Source organism: Cygnus olor, chromosome 1, assembly GCF_009769625.2.
Source record: "Cygnus olor isolate bCygOlo1 chromosome 1, bCygOlo1.pri.v2, whole genome shotgun sequence".
Lineage (NCBI taxonomy): Eukaryota > Metazoa > Chordata > Aves > Anseriformes > Anatidae > Cygnus > Cygnus olor.
In genome coordinates this window covers 38,511,607-38,529,122 of record NC_049169.1, presented here as the reverse complement: position 1 = coordinate 38,529,122, position 17,516 = coordinate 38,511,607, and the positions used below count along the sequence as shown (strand labels likewise).

At 40.4% G+C, this 17,516-nt stretch overlaps 1 protein-coding gene across 11 annotated transcripts in view; it reads right to left on the bottom strand.

Annotated features, from left to right (window-relative positions):
* The window catches only part of CNOT2 (CCR4-NOT transcription complex subunit 2), a 92,949-nt gene that overhangs the window by 51,110 nt on the left and 24,323 nt on the right, over positions 1-17,516 (bottom strand). Inside the window, exon 2 of one of the 11 annotated variants that reach the window (XM_040553199.1) lies at positions 9,791-9,863. The exons of the other annotated variants lie outside the window; for them this stretch is intronic. The gene's annotated coding sequence lies outside the window, so the exon portion shown is untranslated. The remainder of the gene's footprint in view (positions 1-9,790; positions 9,864-17,516) is intronic. 11 annotated transcript variants of the gene reach the window in all.

The following is a 17,516-nucleotide window of genomic DNA, read 5'->3' as shown; positions in this document are numbered from 1 at the left end:
AAGGAGGTAAAGGAGGTGTTGGGAACAAAGACATTTCAGCATGAAAAAAAATTGCAATTTGCATAAGCAACTGAAAACAGGATATTTCAACAGGGAAATGCCAGCCCACTGTTGAAGTACCCATAGTAACAATTCTCGTTACTGTACTCCTCCTCTGCCAGGATGCACTGAAACAGGACAGTCCTTTAACCAGTACATGTTCCATGGTCTGCGTATGGGCATACAGAAGGATAAAGAACTCAAGGGACAAAGGCACTCCTATAACTAGCATTAAGCAGGTTAAGGAATAATGAGACAGGCAGTAAGCCAAATCTGAATTCTAATGTCTTAGGTTGGACTTCTGCTTCACTATAAAGAGACCCCACAAGGCTAAAATGTCTTCTCTAACAGTTACAGCTTCAATACTAACACAAACATACTTTACCATCTCTGAAGTTTAGTGTCACTCTAGCCAGCCATCACCTTTTTCTACAAACAGACAACTCAGATGATGCAGACATGGACCAAGAGCTTAACCCAGAAAATGGCATGGGTGCTAACCCAGCCCACGTTGGCCAATTCCTCTCACTAAGGTTCCACTTAGGAAGCACAGATGATTGCTCCCAGTACGACAGAAATGATATGAAGGTTTTATTGAAGGGTTCCTACGTTGCACCTTATTAGATTGAGTCCCCAAAAAGTTGTAAGGAAACCCTTGCTGGACTAATGCGCAACACTAATTTTATACCGGAAGTAGGTGGTAACTGTTTTTCAGTATTATGCCCACTCTGAGTAGTATGTTAACAGTCGATACCCTTCACAAGAGTCCATCGACGTTCTGGAAGCCAGCCGTCTACAAGTACAACTTACTGAGAGCAAGAAAAGCCATTTGCCTGTGCAGAAAATAGGTACCTATTTGATTGCCAACTTCACAGCAAACTGTCTACTTTTCAGGGCTTCAAAACAGACAGCTATTTGTTACTGCACAAATTAATGTCAGCTTTGGTATACCCTCCCTTTTAAACATCTATACACTTATTTACATATTGGCCAAGGGTGACATTATATCTCATTAAAAATACACACACACACACACACTTAAGCCTCCAAAATGGTAAGACATGGTTAAAATAAGATAACCTCAAGTAAAAGCTGCACACTTTACAAACAACAGTTTGTGTACTGACAGCCTAACACCTTGCTAGTTTTGTACAATTAAAAACTCTTTATTTCACATGTGAACTGTAACCCACTGCTTCAAAAACTTTTGTTAAATTTCTTCTATTTACCAAATCAGAAACTTTCCCGAGAGAAAGTGAGTGGTGAGCAGAGAGAAAAGTAACACTCGAAAGTGTTAGAGGCATCCAGGGGACAAACAGTGAAGGAGACCAGCAGCAACAGCACTGGCAGGGCAGAGGAGCGTGGAGACAAGAGGGGACGAGGAGGAAACTCATGTCAGCTGTGGCTCACGGCCAAGGGAAGATGGTTGCTGATACCGCAGCTGAGCTGAGAAGCGACTCTGGGGTTAGGAGGACAGCACTGATATGCTTGTCAGTAAGCACCCGCTCTGTGCCACTGGGAAAATGTTCTTCCCCTTTCTCTTAATATCCTGATGAGGTCTCTTGCATCACATCTGAGCCAAGCAGCTATCATTTCATCTGCCAGCTTTCTCTGTACAGTCGCTACTGTAAAGTCATACACTTCAAGCAGTATTTCTTAACAGTTTCTACACACCCTACTCAACTGAAGCCAAAAATGCAGATTGATAAGCTTTCTAAACCCGTGCTTCTGTAATATATTAAGACCTATTAAATTACGTATCTTACAATAACTATCATTAGGTGGTCTACATCTGCTCACTGGCCACTATCTTTTGTTACTTCATTTACTGTTTAAAAACTTTTGCATTATATATCAGAGATAAAGCTTACAAACAGGAAAAAAACAGACTTTGAGGTAACTCAAAATTGGGTCATATCCTTAATATACATGATGTGACAGAAACTTCTTGATCTTATATTGTGGGAGAAGAATAAAAGATTAAGAAATACGAACTTTTGACTTTTTATCTGCTTTCTAACTTTTTAAAAAAGCAGTACTGCCTACCTATTCCTTCCTGGACACAGCCAAAGCTTTCAGTTTTAAGCATTGTATTTGACATAAGTCCTAACTCCCTAAATATTTCCTACAGTTAAGTGCTATATAGTAAGATGCAGATCATGATTACTGGAATATCAACAGTAATGTGTTTTTCCTTTTTTTTCCCCCTTCTTTTATTAGTTGGATGGAGTTTGTTGACATGCAGTGATTCAGAACTAGGGCCACTATCACTCTAGTTTTTGCCAGGAAAAAAAAAAGATAGGTTTTTGTTGTTGTAGCTTAGGGATCACAATATATAGAGGACAACTGAAAGAGAGCACAGCTAATTTTAAAGGTATATCTAGCAGTACAATCACACATACAGTATTAAAGTAAGCTGCAGACCACCTGTTCGAAGCATCGTCAAGAAAAAGGTAATGCCACTGTTTTTATTTTATATTCAATTTTAAGAAAGTGTTTCTTTTGGTTTGGTCATCAGAGAAATACCTCAGAATATTCTGGCCAAAAAAAAAAAAACAACACTCTACACACAGAACACATCAAACATCTTGTCTTACCTTAAAATACAACTGGAAAATTCAAAACATTAAGAATGTTTAATATGCTGAATTTTTGAAGAAAAAATATTTACGAGCTGCCACAGCTTCCTGGCAGCATACTTGCTTCTCAGTGGCTCTCCTTCTCCAGACATTGCACGCACAATAAAGGTGCACTCTGCAAAGGCAGACACGTTTCCCAAGAGCACAGGCAGGTTAAAGTTAAATGCATGTATGCCTTTTTAGCACGTCTTCCTAAAATATACCTAAGGGAGTCTGTGACTCTTCAGGGGAAACCCAAAAATGCGAAGTTAACCAAAGGATAGGGGTATTTTATTTTATTTTTAAATGAAAGCATTAAGTTGCTTTAGGAAGCACATTTCTTAAAATATTCCAGGGCCTGTTTCTTGTAACCTTCTGACTACAAAGCCAGGCTGTGTTGTGATTACAACTGTGCAGGGTTCAGCCATAAAATAAAGTATCACAAAACAACTCCGATGTTTTTACACCGTATCTAAAGAACAAGGACACAAGCAGTCTTCAAAATTAAAAGAATTACTGAATTTATTTTAAAGATAATGAAAAAGTAGCAGACTTGTTTTACACTTTAACGTCCTGAACTGCAATTGCACACTGATTTTTTATTATTATTTTTTTTTTTTAATTTTTAAAGCATTAAATGCTTTTCATAAAGAATTTGCAGAGTTGGATAGTGTTCCACACTGGGAGAGAGAAATTACAGACTCGGTGAGACCCCTAGCAAGGCAAAACAAATACAAGCACCAAGTAAAATTAAGAAAGTAGTCGAGTAGAAGGGCATGATAGACGCATTTACTAATCTTCCACGTGTTTAATTTAAACCTATTCAATCACTCTGTTCACCATTAAGGTTGTCAAGAAATGAATTAATTAGCTGTTGCACTCCCTCGTTTAAGCAGGTGGACTCCAGTCAGACTGCCATGCTGTAAAACTTTGGCTCAGCGTGCACTGTAAAGCATTCAAATACCAAAAACCGAAATAACGTCATTTTTCATTCTAAAACAATTCTCCTTTGGAGTGACAGACTTTATGCCACAACATTTTTAAAATGGAGCTACCCCAAATTGGCAGTCTGAGCTCAGACTGCAAATGTTGCTTAGACCTGGCCCAAGTCCCAGACATGGGATGTCCCCTGCATCTCGTACCTTCCTCCCAGCGTCTCTGAAAGCACTGCCGCACGTATTTCGAGCACTAAGACAAGATGGCAATGTTCAGTGCCTCAACAGCCTGGTAAAACCAGCAACAATACAGCACTTCCTGCTACTCTGCTCTCATTAAAGAAAAAAAAAAGTGCTTTATTGAAAATAGTTCTACTCAGCCTTCTACTCAGATGTATAGTCTTGCTCACAATGAAAGTTTTGTCTTCGGTGAAGTGTTTGCAAAAGCAAGCCCTCCACTTTCAGTTTTTCTTTTCCTACATTTGGTTTTGTAAAACTCAAAACTTATTCCTGGCCAGCAATATTATTACACTTTCATCTAGAGTTGCAATAGCAAAGCACTCAAATCACTATTGGTCTCAACCCATTTTCCCAGTATTGCAGAAAGGGGAAAATGCAAGAATTTAAATTATGACACTACAATCTGATGCCAAATTCTTTCAAGTCTTCTCAGGGTCAGCCAAATCCTGGAAGACGTTTTTGCTTCTTAAATGACACAATCCTTCCCCCCCTCCCTGCAGTGTTGAAGCAGGAATCTTAAAAGTTTTGCTTTTAAAAAGAGAGACAGTCCCAGCATTAAATCTCGTTCAGGAAAGATAACTGGATGGAGAACGAATAATTTATTTGCCGCATTTCAGACTGTGAAATAATTTCAGAGAACTCCATCCAATATATCTATGTATTAAATACAAAAAAGAAATTAAGATTTGCACTCAAAATCCAAATTAATACTTTAAAGGCAACAATATATCTTCTCTGAGCATCGGGCTAGTAAGAACACAAAAGGTAATATATTTCATTAGGAATCTATGTGCTGGATAACTGGAGGCAGCTACCAGTTACATAAATCGGTAATGTAACTATTTTTAAATTAAACAAAACATCACCCACATAATACAGCTCCTTTCAACAACTGGGAGTGTACAATAATTAGCTCCCAAAATCTAGAGGTGGCAAAAGCATTCACAAATACTGGAGCATTCTTTGTTTTTCATCCCCTTCGCTGCTGTCATCATCTTTAAAAATTTGTTTCTGAATCTCTGTGGTGCCATCCTTTTGTACTGCACTGTTAATTAAGTGTATTCTTTGCCACTTTTGTTAACCCTTCCCCCCTTTTTGAAAAGGAAGTCATCAAAATGCTCACTGCTACAACAAAAAATGTTCCTGGAGGCAGCATACATAAACAGCCTATAGAGAAGCACTGTGCAGAATTTACAACTGGCAAGACCTGATCACAAACAAAGTGGTTTTCTTCTAGTTCTGTTCAGCACTGCACAGAGAGTTTATCTTCAAAAAAGCTAATTTAGAAACAACACTACTTTTAATGCACGCAGGTAAGAATAAAATAGCTTAAAAAAAATCCTTATATTGTCTGGATATACATGTTACATCAAAAGCCTAAAGCTTATTAACAGGAAAAAAAGATAGCAAGATTGCTGGATCACCCACATTTAAGTGAAAGGCCGAAAAAAAAATCAGAGTCACACACAATTTCTTGGAATCTGAATTTATACAATTCTCAAGCAAGTTCTGTTGCAGGCAAACCCTTTGTCTCCAAATTTGGAGATTCCTGGAAGGAACAACGCTTTAGATCTCACTGCTTCTACTGCACCGATGAGAATTTTGTTAAACAACTGCAAAGAAAAGTCCAGATGACTCACTGAACTGAATACCTGATGAAAGGTTTGAAAGCAGAACAAGGAAGAACAGATTTGCTACTGATGGTTGGTCAAAAGCAGTTTACTTCAGACTGAGAAGTACTGTCTGAGGATAGGAATGTTGTTTAGGGTGTTCCAAAATCAGCTCTTAAGTGATATCAAGTCAGCTGGGCGAGTAACAAATGCATAACTGTGATCTGCTACAGTCCGAAGTTACAAAAATTTGGTGCAAGCTTTTTGGATTTTGAAGTGACAGAAGCCCTCTACATCCAGCCCTCTGGATTTTATGAATTTATTTTTAATTAAAGACGCGCTGCACTGTGAATCATCACCAGCACCATTGAGCAGGATTTTCACATGGCGAAAGGTTTCACGGCAGCGAGCCTAGTGTCGTTGTCCCGCTCTTGGCCAACTCGTGAAATTGTGATTTGGCTCTGCTAGATGGTTGCAGAACACCATACCGTAAGGAACGGGGTAGGGCAACGTAATAGTACAGCCCCCATTTACATTACCTTAACTGCTAAGAAACTGTATCGTATTTTCATCAAGCCCCTTCCCCAGGGGCTGCTGACAAGTTGCAGGGTACGATCAGCAACTTAAATTCCCAATTTATTCCTGTTAGGATACGCTGAAATCCACACAGGGTTTGCTACGCATCCTGTCCAATCCCGCCTGCGGCTGGCACGAGGATCTCTGGCACAGGAGCAGGAGAAGAGCAGCGGGTGGGTATTGCTTCAGCCACTGCTTTCACTCCACAGGGCACAAACTGCCCCGCAGCACCCCTCATGTCTCCTTTTCCTTACCTGTCCCACTGCCCCCGCATGGAAAAAGGGCAACAACAGTCTATAAAGCACCCTAAAAGATCTTAGCTGCTAGCCTTCATGCTTCTCAATAAAGTGCAAACCCTCAATCTAAAATTGCAACTGGAAGAACTTAAAATATTGACCAGTGCCAGTTAACTTATGCTTCAGGTACTAAAATAAACCTGCTCAGAGAAAATAGTCCTAAAGGAACAGAATCTGTCAGCAAGCCATGAAGAACGCACAGAGAAGAGAGACGTGGTTTGAAGGTTTGTGGCTTTTTTTTTTTTTTTTAAGGAGATAAATTTGCTAAACTTTAGATTAAATGCTTTGATAGCTGGTTTGGGCATTAGCCTAGTTAAGCAGAAAAAAACTGAAGGACTGAATATTTTAAGTTGAAAGCTTCTACTTCATGAGTTACTTTGGAACTAAATAATCCAACAGATTTTTAGTATGTTATGGCTCTGAACTTTAAAAGAACTCTCTGTATCCCCTAAGCATTCATTTTTCTAGACTTCTTGTAAAGTCCATAGTCAAATTAATTGACAAAAGATTGAAATGAAGCTGCTTAAGCTTTTTACTTTCTGGGTATGAAGTGCAGCCTTGGTCCCTTGTTTTCCTCCTTTTATTACTGTTTTCCAGTTTAACAGCCTTCTTACCACAATTCTGATGCCTTTCAGAGGAAAAAGTTTTTAAAATCTCAATTGTTTAAATTGATTCAACAGATTTCAAGGGGAGAAAAGATGGGGTTTAGCTTAAAAATTCAGAAAAATACAGTGAAGACATGAGTTCCTTTAGGAACTTTGTGACTTCTAGCATTTTTTATCTGATCTATCGCTCTGTACTGATGATACTTGCTAATTTCTTCTGATCAAGAGATGAGCAGGTGTGCTGTTCTCTCCATGAGAACAGCTTGTTGTAGAGCTCTCTACATTCTCCAGTTTCTTTCTGTAAAAAGCTACTAACTTTTACAATTGGTCTTGTCCCTTATATGAAAGTTGAATTTTACAGTTTGTTTCTCTCCCTACCCCAGCATGTATTCGTATGGACTATTATATCCTCTAAATCAGTGTCTCTGAAATATAACTACCTCATTCTTCAAAGCCGTAGATTTGTTCTCAATTACTTAATTCAAACAAAAATCTGTGTTTGAAAACATTCTCATAAAAAGCATCCCTCTGTTTTAAGTTCTGCTCTAAAATACCTACTTTTAAGGGAAACAAAACATACATTGTATACAGCCTACTATGAGAGGATTCTGTAAAAGTCCTTGTCATCAAAAACATTAGACTGGAAAAGACAACAGAAAAAAGAGCGTACAACTAAAGCAGGTTTCTTTTACAAGACAAAATCATGTTAACACTACAGGAAGAATAGAGCTGAAGATTACACGCAGTGAATTAATGACTTTCCATCTACGAATCCAGTATTTCAAAACAGGTCTGTCTGGTACTACTTCATAAAGCATCAGATCTAGCCCAAATTTAAATACGTAGGGCTGAGCAGCCACTCCTGAATCACATGAGGAGGAGCGCACAAGCTCTACCAGTCCTTAATCCCCATGCCCTGATGTCTGTATCCATCTCAACAACTTCTGACTAGAAGTCGTCATTCTATTGCTGGATTCAGAGCAAGTAAATTCATAAACATGGCAAGTCGCTTGTCTTCCTTATCACGGCGGTTAAGTCAGGATGGGTCTCGTCCTCCTGACACCACGGGTACCTTAAACTGCAACTTCCACGCTTCTGGTTACCAATCTGCATGCTCTCTTGTACTTTAAATGCTGACTCACAAAACAGAGCCCTCACCTGGACACGGAGCTGTAATCCCATGCCACAGCTGCTCCAGCCTCAGCTTTTTTCAAGCAAGTCTCAAAAACTACTTGTGAAAAGGCATGCTCTCGGATGGGGAGGTAAACTACACATCCCAGCTTGGCTTTAGGAAAGGCAAAACAACCCAGAGAGTGCCTCGGAAGCACAAACAACACACTGATAAACTATTCCGAGGCACAAGAAACCAACCTGGGCCAAGCATAACTTCTTCCCAACCTGTTTGTAATGCTGGGACAAAGCTAGAAGCACGCAGGAGGGAAGCCCGCGGCCAAATTCAAATCCCAGAACTGAAGGCTAGCTGAGCATAACAAACAACCCACGGCAAATGGAAGAAAAAAAAATCCTCAAAATGACTTCTGGGACTTTCCGCGGTACAGCATTAAATTCAAACACGTATGTGCCAAAATGTAAAACAAAGTAATCACAAAAACAAGCTGTTCTTGAGGTTTACTGACTCTTATATGCTCATCTTATTTTAACGAGTCTTAAACGTGTCATGACATGTCACTGGGAATGTGCCCATTCTCCTTTCACTTGGTATTTGGCAAAACCCAGAAGCCAACTCACGCATTTTTAGCTTTGTATCCTTATACCATGTTCATTTTTTTCCCCAATAAACTGTAAGCTCTCATTAGCTTGCAATCTGCTGAAATTCTTTCCCAACCCAGAGCAATTCAACAAATTCTACTTTTTGCATGGCACAACATCTGTTTAGAAATGGTTGTTCCTTCCTTCTCTACTTTTTAGGTCATAAACATGAAAACTGACCACATCATATAGCATCCTGATTTGTGACTTCCAACAACAAACTGAAAGCACTGACTTTTTAACTCAGTGATCTCAAGAGACAACAGAAAAAGCTGTAAGACTGACCTTCCCATCTTCAAAGGCAGATGTACTGAATTAAATGCAATTCTATCCTAAAATAGCCTATGCAATTAACATACATTTCAGGATAAACAACAAAAAGTTGGTTTATGGGATTTTTCAGTCTTTTCCACTTCAGCTGAAGGAACACTAGGGATTCCAAAAAACATTTATTTACAGAGCATACTATATTAATATGAAAACTTTACACAAGGAGCTTTTTTTAAAAAAATAAATAAAATCCAATTGTGAACCATATGCCCAAGTGCAGAACTCACCTACCCACTGTACAGTACTACTGCTGCAAAGTTACAAACATGGCACCTTGACTCATTTTTATTATGATTACAGAATACTGTAAAAGAAACGAATTTACTGAAGTGTAACTACTATTGCACTGAATTTTAATGCATTAAAGCTAGCAAGACACCGACAGTCACTAAAATAGAGATGTCCATGCCCAATCCCTTCATAACTTTGTGAAGTTACATTCAAGTTTGGAAAAACTGTCAGAAAGAACACTTTGCAAACCTAAAGAAAAGTATTTGTAACCTTTTTAAAAAGCATATATGAAAAGTAAACATAGTTGTTTCAATTTCTCTCTCGCACACGCATACATCATTCCATTCCTTCAATAAAATCTCGTTATAAAGGTGTTACACTTTTTAATATACTTCCAAGTTACTTCCTTCAATGCCTCCTCGTTCAATCCACCGCCTGAATATTTTAAAGAGCAAAATGTTATGTTTCGACGGCTATCCCACTCCCTTCAAATAGGATTCTCCTTGAAGAGCCTTAAGTGCACTAAAAATAGCTACCTACCTACAGACTGCACTTTTGCCCATTAATTTTTTGTCTCTGCTGAGGTAAGCAAATTTTGACCGGTGAACACTTCCTGTAAATGAAGTAGATTAATAAAACATTATTAGTAAAAATATATTGTTACCTTCTAAGCTTCATACAATTCTTATTGTTCCATAAACTGAAAAAAATAATCAATTTTAAAACACTTAATGCACTGAAAATAATATAAGCTTAAAATAATAAGCTTAAAATAAAAGATTTTTAAATAATTTTAAAGCAAAATGCAAATGCAATAAAAAGCAATAATCACACGTACTAAAGTGAGTCATTAACCACCAAAACTTCACTTTTAAAATGAATTAATTAATAGTATTAATTAATACTATTAATAGTATTAATAGTGTAGTCTTAGGGGAAAAATGAATCAGCAGTAAGCTTTTTTTTTAAAAAAAAAAAAGCCCGTTCACAGCATGAACTAAATGACTACAGAGATGTAATGTATCTACACGTCCTTCGTCAAAATCGGCTCCAATTCCTTGATTCTGTAAAGTCAAATGATTCTAAAAACACTACTGAAAACCACACAAGACATCACAAGCACTCCCCGAATTATTTTTAACCCTGCATATCCTTCTCTCTGCTAACCCCAGTAACTCCTGAACACTGGCTCACACTTGCTGTTATATACCTTCAAGGCCTGCCTACCTTGCCTCCCTACCAGAAATACAGAAATGCTCCCAAGCCACCCTCGAGACAGCACGGGAGCAAGTACAGATTCCTGCTTCTATGGCTTTCAGAGATAACTGGAAAAACAAAACCAGAAACCGGAGGCACAGAATCCATGTTTCCAAATCCAAAGGAGAAAAGGAAGGAAACCAAGTCCCTCACAGAAGTTGGGGTTCGCTGAAGAAATAATGGGGAGGGAAAAGAAAAAAAAAAAAAGTGTTTGGGGTTGGAATTAGGAAGGAGAGATTGTGATCTTTTGGGATCTTCAGAACCTGCGTGCTCCGGCTGTAACTGGTAGGGGAAAGGAACAACTACATCTGAGAAAAACCACATCACGGGAGTCTTAAGCGTGGATCGCTATTCTAGGACGTGAGGCTGGTGAGATAACCAGCCCCTCCGTACAATGATAAAGTTGTATTTCATCGCACCAAAAAGCCAAAAGGCACATCTGCAGCCCTAAGACTGCACTCTCAGGGGCACTCTCCCTTCTCCAGCATCAGCAAAGCGCAGTAAAACCCACTGCTGGGAGGGAGCAGGACTTGGCACAGCTGGTAGAGGGATGGGTCTTGACAGCTGAATCTTCACCTGACGGAACAGAAATGGCACCAGATGCCGTAGACAGCCCACAGGTTTGGGTTTTGAGGAAGGGATCTTTGTAAGAGTTATGTTCACTACAAAAACACAAAGCATAGTGCTGAAAGCTTACAGGCTGATCCTTCTCATCTGACAAGGGACTGGGTCCTTAGGGAGGCCCAGCACTGTGAGACATAAAGCTTTAAAGTTTCCAAGACTCCCTTCCACTTCAGTTCTAAACTCACGACGTATCACCCCACGTTAAGTGACACTGTTTTTTTTATCTGTCTTAAAATTCTGCTGGTTTAGTTCTAGCATCTATACACTTTACAATATTAAGCTTTTCTTCTAACCCTGTATTCATTCAGCCTGTACTAAATTTCCTTTATTTGACTCAATTCAGACTTGCTACAAGTGGAAGGTTTCTTGCATCCAGTCCTATAAAACTACTGATGGGAGCGTGTATCACACCTGACGTGCAAATATAATAAAAACTGTAAGAGAAATTAAGGAAGAAGGGTTATGTTCTTTTCCTGAATTGCTATTAGAAATTTAGTAGCAGCATAAACAACTGCTTTTAGGGTACTATCAGTGAACAGAGTATCAAAACATCAACACAACACAAGATTTCCCCTTTCCCTTGCAAGAATGGAAAGGATTTGGGTTGCAAAGCCTCTCTAGGCAGCACTACAGAAGTAGCCGAGTTTCAGTTTCTCCCTCTCTGAACAGCATCAGCCAACGACACCAAAGCAGCCCCATGTCCAGCTCCAGCGGAAGGAAGATGCCTCATGCCACTACAACTCAGCCATTACCAGGCCGAATAAAACAGCACCGATGAAAATTCTGTAACGCTCCAGGCTTGCCATGCCAGGGATGGCAATTAATAAAGCAAGGGTGAGCCCATATTCAAGTACCAAAATATGACTTTAGAGAGCTCCATTAAAAAAAAAAAAAAGGAAAATGAATACATTTTGAATGAGAAACTGCCATTAATTTGTTACATATGTATGTAATGTTATATTGAGAATGCAACTTGCTAACACAAATATTAGCCTACTTCATATCCACACAGAAATTCTGATTACAATCACTGTAATTCCACCCCATTACAGGGTTTTTGTTCTCTGTGTTTCGTGAGAAATGAGAACTCTCGCGGCCCAAAGGCTGCGCAACAAGCTGTATTCTTCTTTCCCAAACTAGATGTTAACTCGGTAATGAAGAATTTGCACAGAATGAGAAATTCTGCCTCTCAAAGCCATACCTCATACTCCAGAGGGGCTACCAGCTGCTACCGTCTTGCTAAAAACCGTCTTGCTAAAAACCGCTACGACAGCAGTTTTTGGTTCCTACTGAGCTTTGACTTCTGCAGAAGGTGGGAGCCGGTATCTACCAGGTAAAAGCCAGCAGCTGCCAGACCCACCAGAGACCTCACACGACCTCCCGGAGGAATCCATTCCAGGGCCTGACTGCACTCACCAAACCTCCCCCCAACCTTCTAAAAACCCCTTTGTACAAACATCATGATGATCTTATCTGTTTCCCGAGGGCAGAGAGCAGCTTTTCCTCTCCCTTTCCCTTTTTACTCTAGAGGCACAGTCCCTCCTTTTTGTTCTTACTCCCCGAGGAAAACAGCTTGAGTTCTTCTCTGATTTCTGGGCTCTCTTTTCTAGACCCATGTTCCTCTCCAGTCCTTTTAACGGTTACCGTACTTCTGTAAGTGCAATACTCCACGTGAGGTCCTAACATCTTTTATCACAGCGCTAGTATTTCACTACGCCTTGCATACATGCGCTCATCCAGCCTGGAACAGCGTCTGCTTCCTCCTGTGCCTCACCAACACACCCCTGACCCGCACAGCTCACTATGCACCGCACACCACTCAACTCAATAAAATGAATACGAAACCTTTACCAGGATGCAATCCCCAGGGTTTCACAATGAAGTATTTACACCACGGTTTTCACAGAATCATGGACGGGCTGAGGCTGGCAGGGCCCTCCGGAGCCCACCAGGCCCAATGCCAGCCCAAGCAGGGCCACGTCCAGGTGGGTTTTGAAGATCCCCAAGGAGGAGACCCCACAGCCTCTGTGGGCAGCCTCTGCCATGCTCAGGCACCCGCACAGCACAGAAGTGCTCCCAAGCCAAATTCAACCTACAACATAGGGTTAGTTTTTCCAAAATCTTAACCATGTGACTGACCCTCTCTTCTGCCAACTTTTGGTGCCCGCAACACAATTTAGCGCCACAAACCTGAAAGAAACTGAGAAAAAGCTTTGCTAGGTGCTTAAAGGGTTTAACAGGAAATAAAAAAAGCAGATGTGACGCCCCCTGGGAACTATCACATTTTAAAAGAGTTAAACACAGAGGAAAAAAGGTCACAGAAAAATTATTATGTCAAAAAGGAGAAAGTGGGTAAGCTCTTCTTAAGCATCAGCTCGACTTTTTCCCCCCCCCCACCTTTGTTTTTCAGAAATACCACGCACTGTCTGTATTGACCCAGTTCCACTCTGACTTCCAGACAACGTAACTTGGACCATCTGCCTCCATACCACCCACTCCTAGTTAAACAACCCAAACAACACAACAAAAACACACACAAAACAAGAAAACCCAAAGCCATGACCTGCCAGCAAAATAGGAAAATACTTCTTCAAGCATTCCGAACCTTAACATGGATGAAGATAGTTTTAGCAAAGCCAGCACAAAGGTGCCTCTGATGTTAAGTCCTTACATACAGTAACGACAAAATGAATTATTTAAATAATGAAACCCTTTCAATATTGAATATACAAATCCCAGTAAAAATGTCAAAACAGCGTTTACATTGAAATAACATTAACATATACACGTCATTTTTGCATAACATTTCCTCTCCGCCACGCTCAGAAAGTAGAGCCTGCTTCTACTCGTGACACGGTAGTTTAATATTTGCATTTCAAATACTGGAGAAGGATGCCTGCACTTTCCCCTGTAGAAGAATTGCTCTGGAAGATATTTCCTCTGCAGTCGCACACTAATGTCACTAGCCCTGCACTCGTTAGTCTGGACTGATTGACAGTTTCATTATTTTCAACTTCGGTTTGCTGTTGCTACAGTTAGAAGATTAATCTGTTTCAGCATCTTCCCTCAAATTCAGATATTCTGATGCTGCTTGGACTTTACATACTTGAGAAACCTTCAAGTGATCGGTGATCCTAATCCCAGCCACTTCAGGTCCTTTTCAGGAACAAACCTTGTACAAAGAAATCTCTCTCCTCCAGCCTGTACTAATGCAGGAAGAAAAAGAAAAGGTTCCTCTAGGTAATGAGGTTCTTTGGCACGCTCCGCTAAACCACCCAGATCTGCATCACAGGCTCTTTGGCAGTAACGTAAAAGCTCATAAGCAGACAGCTGCGTGAAGGAGCCTGCTTTCAAAAGCCACACTTATGTTTGCTTTAAAGTCAGCCAAGGGAAGTATCGGGGAGGAATTGCTCTCTGGAGTGACCTCTACCCACTGCCTACAACGGGAGCCTGAGCAGGTAGGTGAGCCAGACCTCCAACTTGCAGGTAATTAAATAGAAGCAAGAGAGATCTAGTCACTGAGAGAGTCTTCATCTCCTGCGATCTTACCGGCTGGAGCAAACTCAATAATCCCACAGTTGTTACCCCAGAATATGAGTGGGTTATGGTAAAGAGAGCATCGTTATTTTCTTTGTTACACTGCAACGCAACACCATTTAAAATGAATGGTTAGCCACATGTGACAAACTAAAACCAAGCTTGCCTCTTACTGTATTTATCAGCAGCACATTTACTTAGGCTCTCACATACTTTATTTCAACTGCATCTCCTTCTCATCTAAGGCAGCTCTAACTCGCTCTTAGTAAATCAGGATGCAGCACTTGAAACCTGAAGTAAAGCAGACACCAATGAGCCGCACTTAAAACAATCAAAAATGATTTAGAAAGCGCTCAAACACGCTGAACTTTGGCAGGGGCTCAAAACAACTCCACAAAAGGTAGTTAAGAGAAAACAAACATTAAACACAAAGGAGCCGTAATCTTGCCTCACCTCTTACCAGCCACCGCCACTACGATGTTCAGCAGGAGGCAGCTGGCAAAGCACAACCTCCGCTACCTTGCGGGCAAATTCACCTGCGTGACCCGAGTGTCACGCCTGGCAAGGACAGGAACAGACAAAATTCCAAGAAAAGGGCTTCTAAAACTTCCTATTGTGCAGGTAAAATGAAGTAGGAAAAAAGAAATACTTGACATTTGTTCTATTAGCTGCTTCCCCTTTTTCATTTTTGAAGTGGCTAAAGACGACCTTTCCTTCCACGTAGAAGTCCAAAATACAGCGATAATTTCCATTTGGAAAAAAACATCTAGCTTTCACAAAGAAAAATAACGCAGGGAAGTTTTCAGGAATAGCTTTAAGATATTACCGGGAAGGTTATCCTGAAGTATTCACCCTTCAGTCCAGTTGACTTGACAAAAATAAACTTCACTCTCGGGCACCTTACAACTACAGCTGTGCTCACTCGCACCAAGCAGGTGACACAACAGCCCTAGCAGAAGACTTTGGTTGGACCATGGTTAAGGGGTGGGAGGTACAACACCCCATATATGAAGACATACACACAGAACACACAGAAAGTCTTGTGTGTTATCTCTACAAAAAGGCCTCCCTGTAGACCACGGATTCCAAAAGCTTTTTGAGCTGGCAGCACTTTCAGGTTTTTCTTTGTATTTTTTGAATTCTATGATATAAGGTTCCCGATTCTCTCTCTCGCCCCCCAAAAGCTCACAAAGGAGTAAGGGCAGGCTAGTCAAAGTTATCAACCCCCAAGCAGGTATTCAGTTTCTGGCTGACAATATTCACAACCAGTAACATTTTTCAAGTTGCTCAAATTTCTGCATTAGTCTGCGTGGTCTGACAACTCCTTTTCATCTCTCACTGTTAATCCCTGCTCACATTGCACCTCAGATAGCGTAACCTTTAACTTCTATCTAACACGTGTCTTCCTCGTTGTTCAGGGTGTGTATACACATTGAAGATTTCATCTGAGCGGTGAATATCACACGTGAAGACCATTTACATCCAATGAAGATGACTAAAGACGGTAAAGCGCTCAGATTTCAGACTGTCAAAGAACTTCTAAACGGGTTTTAAAAGCTGAAGCAAATCTCACCGCAAAACCGCACAAAATTGTGCTGTTCCAAAGACACCAACTTGGATCCTCGTTGAGGAGATGTAACAAAGGCTGCCTGCTGCGACCGACGGCAGGAATGAACGCTGGCAGCCTCTTTGGACAATGTTCAGTGAAGAAAAACTTCACGAGGTGTGCAGGGAAAAGCGTGAAGTGTTCCACCTTCGCTGTTTTGTTGAAGATCCATGTCCCACAGTTCTGCAGGCTAATCTTGGAGCGGGTGGGTTGGTGGGGGCATCCCAATTTCTTACCAAACGCTGCTTCGGTTCTCTTCTAATAGAATAAACACTAATAATCTTCTTGTCTCCAGTGATCATACCCAAAGGGAAGCCTCTCTCTAGAGAAACTGTCAGAGAGCAGAGATTCCAAGGAATATTCTTCCAAAACATTTCATTCCAGAGGCTTAATTGCCATCACTGTAAGATTCCTTTTATATCCATACTGAGCATATTTCCACTGCTAAAATAACCCCAAGCGAGAATAAACATGCATATAAAAGGAACTTTGGATGGCTACATGGTCAAACAGGTATATATATAAAAAGGAACTAACTGGTTTGGGCCAGTAAAGGTAAATATTTACACTGTCAATGGAAATACAGAATTTCCTGTTGTTACATGCTTTTATGGTCTCACAGATTTGGTCTGTTACCTGCAAGTTACAGGTACCCAAAACATTCTAGCTGTTTTTCCAGTGGTTCTCCTATTAAAAAGGAGATTTCAAAATACCCACTGTAGGCAACCAGTATTTTAATCCCAAAATTTAATTCAAGAAACATTAAATGATTATTATCTTAAACATTTGAGAACATTACTGTTGGTAACAGGGAACTAAAAAGCATCTTCAGGTTCCCAAGAAGATGCTGAGGCAGGTCCAAACAGTAGTGTGGGTAGCACTTTCTCACTGGCTTTAGGCAAATTTTGACCTTGGCAGCAGTGCTCTCTGAGGGGTTCAGATCCCGACACATCACTGCAGCGCTGAAATCAATGGAATTGACGTTTCAAGAATTTTTCTCTGAATGAGTAACAGAGCTGACAAAGGTCCATCTGCAGACATCCATCTCTAAAATGACAGTCTGAATTTCTCATTCAGACCCAAAGCCATGAAATGAGTCCCTTTTTCTACAGTTCTCAAAGCACACAGAAAAACTACAGATAAACCCAAACCTTGACACATTAATTTATCTGGCCCTGGTAAGGAGCATGTGACTTCACAATATTGTCTTCTTTGATACTGCTATACTGTATTGACATACAC